This window comes from Mirounga angustirostris, unplaced genomic scaffold, assembly GCF_029215605.1.
Source record: "Mirounga angustirostris isolate CCGP_5_RB_7025 unplaced genomic scaffold, mMirAng1.0.hap1 SCAF_4, whole genome shotgun sequence".
Taxonomy (NCBI): Eukaryota; Metazoa; Chordata; class Mammalia; order Carnivora; family Phocidae; genus Mirounga; species Mirounga angustirostris.
Genome location: NW_026991712.1, coordinates 1,399,257 through 1,404,754, shown reverse-complemented (window position 1 = coordinate 1,404,754; position 5,498 = coordinate 1,399,257). Strand labels below are relative to the sequence as shown.

At 53.5% G+C, this 5,498-nt stretch overlaps 1 non-coding gene across 1 annotated transcript; it reads right to left on the bottom strand.

Annotated features, from left to right (window-relative positions):
- Positions 1-716: 716 nt before the first annotated feature.
- Positions 717-816, bottom strand: LOC123860741 (small nucleolar RNA U13). Its single transcript, XR_006794854.1, has one exon. It is a non-coding gene; the product is annotated as a small nucleolar RNA U13 (small nucleolar RNA).
- Positions 817-5,498: the final 4,682 nt, after the last annotated feature.

Genomic DNA, 5,498 nt, shown 5'->3' with positions numbered 1-5,498 from the left:
GCACAAGCAGGGGGAGCGACAGAGGGAGAGGGAGAAGCAGGCTCCCTGCTGAGCAGGGAGCCCGACATGGGACTGACCTTGAGATCATGACCTGAACTGAAGGCAGATGCTTCACCGACTGAGCCAGCCAGGCAACTCTGTTTATCTTTTTTTTAAAAAAGTGGTGAAGTCCTGGACGAGGGTCATAGCAATGGGAAGAAAGGGCTGGGGAGGTTCTGGAACCTCTGGGATCGAGCAGCAGCTGGATGTAAGTCCAAGAAGGAGAGGAATGGGGACCACGCAAGGCTCAGAGTTACTGGGGTAATGAAAGTGGCTTTTAAATTTAAACAAAGGATTCTTACTGCCAGGAAGGGAAGTCCATTTGCTTACTCTAGTGGGACTTACTCTACTCCCCTCGGGGCAATGTCCCCCAACAGCCAGCTAGCAGGGCAGAGCGCAGGACAGGTGGCGTGAGGCTGAAAACATCAGGCCCCCCAGACTGGCTGTAAGGACGACCTGACTGTGGGGGCGTCCAGACCACTCTCCAGCCTCACGGCCAGCCTCCTGCTCCCCCAGCCTCCTGCGCACGTTTCCTGCCACCACACAACAGCCGCGGAGACTGAGCGTGGCTGAGGTCCCCCTGCAGCCTCACCTTCAGGCCACAATGTGCTCCAGCCTGCACTCCCTGTCCCCACTGCCTGGTGTCCAGGAGCCCCATTCTTTCTTCCTGTTTTCCACGTCAGACGGGCAATGTGCTGAGGTCATAACAAGGTTTGAGGGAGGCACATGTGAATGGTGTGAACACCCAATCATCACGCTTACGAACTACAGAGGGATCCCTGGAGCCCCATCCTAAGTCCAACCTGGGAGTGGAAGGGAACGCAGCTCTGAACCCACGTACTGGGGGAATGGCGTCCCCCAAAGCTCATGCCCACTGGGAACCTCAGCATGTGACCTTATTTGGAAATAGGGTCTTTGCAGGTGTGATTACAGTGAGGCTTGCAGTGAGACCATCCCCGACCACGGCGGGCTCTAAATCCAATGGGAGTGTTCTTGTCAGAGACAGAAAAGGACCCACAGAGACTGGGGAAGAGACCCAGCAGAGACAGAGCAGAGACCGAGGGACGTGGCCACAAGCCAGGGACACCAGGAGCCCCAGAAGCTGGAAGAGGCAGGAAGCATCCTCCCCCAGAGCCTCCGAGGGAGCGTGGTCCTCCAACACCCCGATCTCAGCGTCTGGTCCCCAGACTGTGGGGGTGGTGCTTTGTTACAACAGCCCAGGACACTGACAGCATCCCCACAGCTGAGGCTCAGACATCAAGGTCTCCAGAGCCTGTCCTAAGGCCAGCTGCCCTCCACAGCCTTCTCCCACCTCCAGCTCTGCCCCTGGCCTCTGCAGGTCCAAGGCCCCTCAAAATCCCATTCTCCTCCCCAAGGAAGCCTCCTTTTGGGGGCGCCTGGGAGGCTCAGTTGGTTAAGTGTCCGACTCGTGATTTTGGCTCAGGTCATGATTTCAGGGTCATGAAATCAAGCCTGCATCGGGCTCTGAGCTGGACATGGATCCTGCTTAAGATTCTTTCTCTCCCTCTCCTTCTGCCCCTCCCGCCCTGCTTCTCACTCTCTCTCTCAAAAAAAAAAAAGAAGAAAGACGGAAGGAAGGAAGGAAGGAAGGAAGGAAGGAAGGAAGGAAGGAAGGAAGGAAGAAAGAAAGAAAGAAAGAAAGAAAGAAAGAAAGAAAGAAAGAAAGAAAGAAAGAAAGAAAAAGAAAGGAAAAAAGAAAGAAAGAAAGGCATTCATTCACTCACCAAGGTTTATAGGCCCCTTGAGCGAAAGTCAGCCTCGCCATTCGCTGGGATGTGATAAGCCTCCCTGCCCCTGGGGACAGCATTTACAGCATAAACGGACAATGTTCCCCCAGGACAATGACTCCCATCCACCTGAAGGGATGGAAGAGACGTCTGGGAGGCCTCCCACTTATCAGCTCAGAGCAGACAAGTGACATGTTCAAAATGTGAAGTGCGTGACACAGACATGAGTGTTGAGGAGTTTGCTGTTTTGTTTCACGTGAGGTATTTCTGATACTGCAGGGACACAAAACCAAATTTTACTCATGGTCTTTGGTCTGCAACATCCGCTCCTCATTGTTCCCGACACAGCCCTGATTTCTTTCTTTCTTTTTAATAATATAACAACATTCCGTGAGCTCACCAACAGGAAGACTAACATTTTGATACAAGCTTACTGTTCCCTGTGAGACCCTTCTCAGTCCCCTCTGTGCCCCTACATACCCCTGCCTCCCTGTCCTAGGGGAGCGACACCACATTCTGGAATCTTGAGTTGATTGTTCTCATTCTCCCCAGATGGATGATTGCTAGAGATGGATGGATGGATGGATGGACAGATGGATGGGTGGATGGACAGATGGATGGATGGATGGACAGACGGATGGATGGATGATGGACGGATGGATGGATGGAAGGACAGACAGATGGATGGATGATGGATGGATGGAAGGACAGATGGATGGATGATGATGGACAGATGGATGGATGGAAGGACAGAGAGATGGATGGAAGGACAGAGAGATGGATGGATGATGGATGGATGAATGGTCAGACGGATGGGTGGATGGACAGATGGATGGACAATGGATGGATGGATGGAAGGACAGGTGGATGGAAGGATGGGTGGATGGATGGATGGAAGGACAGATGGATGTTAGATAGATGACAGATACACAGATAGATGACATAGAGCTTTATTGTCTATGAAGCTATATTTGTCCCATCAAACTTATATAAAACAACAGTGTAAAGCACTTAATGTATGAACATCAGCTTTGTGTAATTTGTTGGGACTCACCTACTCAATTTCACGCTGCTAGCCTTCTTCCATATTGTTTTGTGACTAGCTCACTCATTGCAACTGCTGCAGAGCATTCCATCACATGCCTGTATCACCCCTCATTAACCCAAATCCCCTCGACGGTCATTTTGGCTGCTTTCAGAGAGTTGCTCTGGTGAACAATGCAGCCGGTCACGTTCTCTCACACGTCTCCTGCATACACATGTGAGATGTTTCACTGGGTGATGTGCCAGGAAGAGACTGCTTGATTATGGGGAACAGAATATTCAGAGAATACACCACACTATTTCCCCAGACGGCTGCCCCAGAGCATCTCTGACGTGCAGGGTGCAAGAGAATCTGGCGGTACACGTGGTCTCCATCATGTGGCCGCATCGGACTTGTGAACATTTGCTAACCTAGGGGTACAACTGACTCTGTTCCTGATTGGCATTTCCCTGGTAACTAGTGAAGCTGGACGTGTCTCTGCTGGGTACATGCTCTGTGACTCGCCTGCGCATGTCTTCCGGGTTATGGAAGGCTCTCCTTGGCTCTACTAAACCTCTGTAGAGTAGAAATGACTGCCTGGCTTGAGCAGGAGGGCTCTGTGAGAAAACCCAGAGGAACTGAAGGCATGGTAACCATGGTGATCATGGGACACTGGGGAACACTCACCAAAGAATGACTTAATTTCTGATCAGCTAATCTTTAAGTCTTCCCAGCTGCACTCATCAGGTAGACCAGCTCTCCCCTGCAAGGCCTCCCCTGGATCAAGACCCCTGACCATGTTGTCTCAGGAAGATGAAAGCTTGTCTTTCTGACCACCTGTGTGTCTCCTTGCCAGACCAGGCCCACATGTTGCCTATTCCCCAAGTTAAGGGATGAAGGCCCAGTGCTCTGGAGGGACTGGAGCAGGGGCCCTGATTTTCCCTTCCGAATAAGGAGGCTTGGGAAGGGGGCAGTTGGAGAGAACCGGGGTCAAGAGGTACTGCTAACATGGGGGGTTGCAGCCCACAGGAGGGCCCCCCACCACCTGCACACCTTCACAGCTGCCCCACACTCACCACCCCGTCAGCCCCCTTCTCTGTAACCTGTGACTCATGACTTATCCAACTATCATTCTCCACCCTTCACTCATTTATCTTTTATTCTACTTGCTCATTCATTCAGCAAAATTGCCAACTCCCTGCCAGGGGGGCTGGCCTGGGAGGAGAGTTCCAGGGATCTCTGTCCAAGGAAGGCCTGGGGTCCCAGCTCCAAATGAGCAACCTCCCAATAAGCAGCCCACCGGGGGTGGGTAGGGGAGTACAGGATGGAGCCTGACATGGACACCCTGCCCACTTCAACACCCCCCGCCCAACACACAAGCCACACAAACAGCTGAGTGCTCCCTGGGCAAAGCAACTCATGCAGACCAAGCCCCCAGCCTCACTTCTGCCTCCAGACTCTCCCACACGGTCACTGAGTCTCCTGGCTGGACAGACACTCGGCAAGTTTTCCCAAACCCTTCCCTGGCCTTCACCCAGCCAATATTCCCTGGCTGCTCCCAGCCATCTGACCAGCACCAAGAGAAGTGTGAGATCAGGGGAACTTGGGCACAGTGAGGGATGGGGGAGGCTTGCCTTCAGCCTGGGAATTCTGGAACTTCAGCAAAGGCAGGTGATATGACACCCACCTTGCCCACAGACTCTCCTCCTCCTCCTCTACACAAGGGCCCCACCCTCTATCTCTCCATCTTCTAGGACGTCCCCTTGGATGTCCCGTGGATGCCCCAGCTCAGCCTAGACAGCCCTGAGCTTGTCACCGGTTCCACCTATCCCAAACTGCTCCTCATCTGTGCCCTCCCCGGGGTGATCCTCCCCTAGGCCAGGCATGGGCCGTCCCTTCCATCAGCCCTCACTCCCCCCATCACCCAGCCGTCCCCTCCCAGAATTCTGAATCCTACTGCCCTAGACAGGCACCAACCACCCTGTCACATGCTCTGGTCCCCGACCATCCAAGCCCTCCCCCACCTCCACATAGTGACCCACTGGTCCTTCTGAGAACCTGGATGTGAGCCCATGACTCCAATACATGGTCAGCTCTTCACTGCCCACAGGCTGGACTTCAAAGGTGTCCAGGCCAGCCTGGTTCCCTGAAATTTGGGCTCCTCAGGCTCGAACTTTCCCCAATCACTGTCCACCCTGTCCCCTAATAAGCTTGCTGGCAGAAAGGCCCACCTGTCAACCCCTCCTGAAGCTCAGGGCCAGCAGCACGTGTTCTCCCCAGCAAGAGCCAGATCCCTTGCTCACATGCTGAGGGCTGTGGCTTGCACAACCTCACCTTGTCTGCCCAGGCTCTCAAAGTGCCATCTCAGGGGTGAGTCAAGGTAGATCCTTGCCCCGGTTCTGCAGCCCCCGCCCCAGCCCCTCTCTCACTCGGGATCACTTTATGATCAATGTTCTTAGGGGTTTCAATGTCAGCCAACACAGACCCAAGCATCAACCTCGGACAGAAAGACAAGAGAATGACTTTTCAAAACGTAGAACAAAACCGCAACACCCTCCAAGTGCAAAGTCTAACTGAAGGGAGAACCCTCTGTCGTCTCACGCATCCCTGCAGGGACTGGGATGGGCATAGTCCCTCAGGCTGGTGAGACAGCCACATCCCCCAAAGTGACAAGCCATGGACCCTGT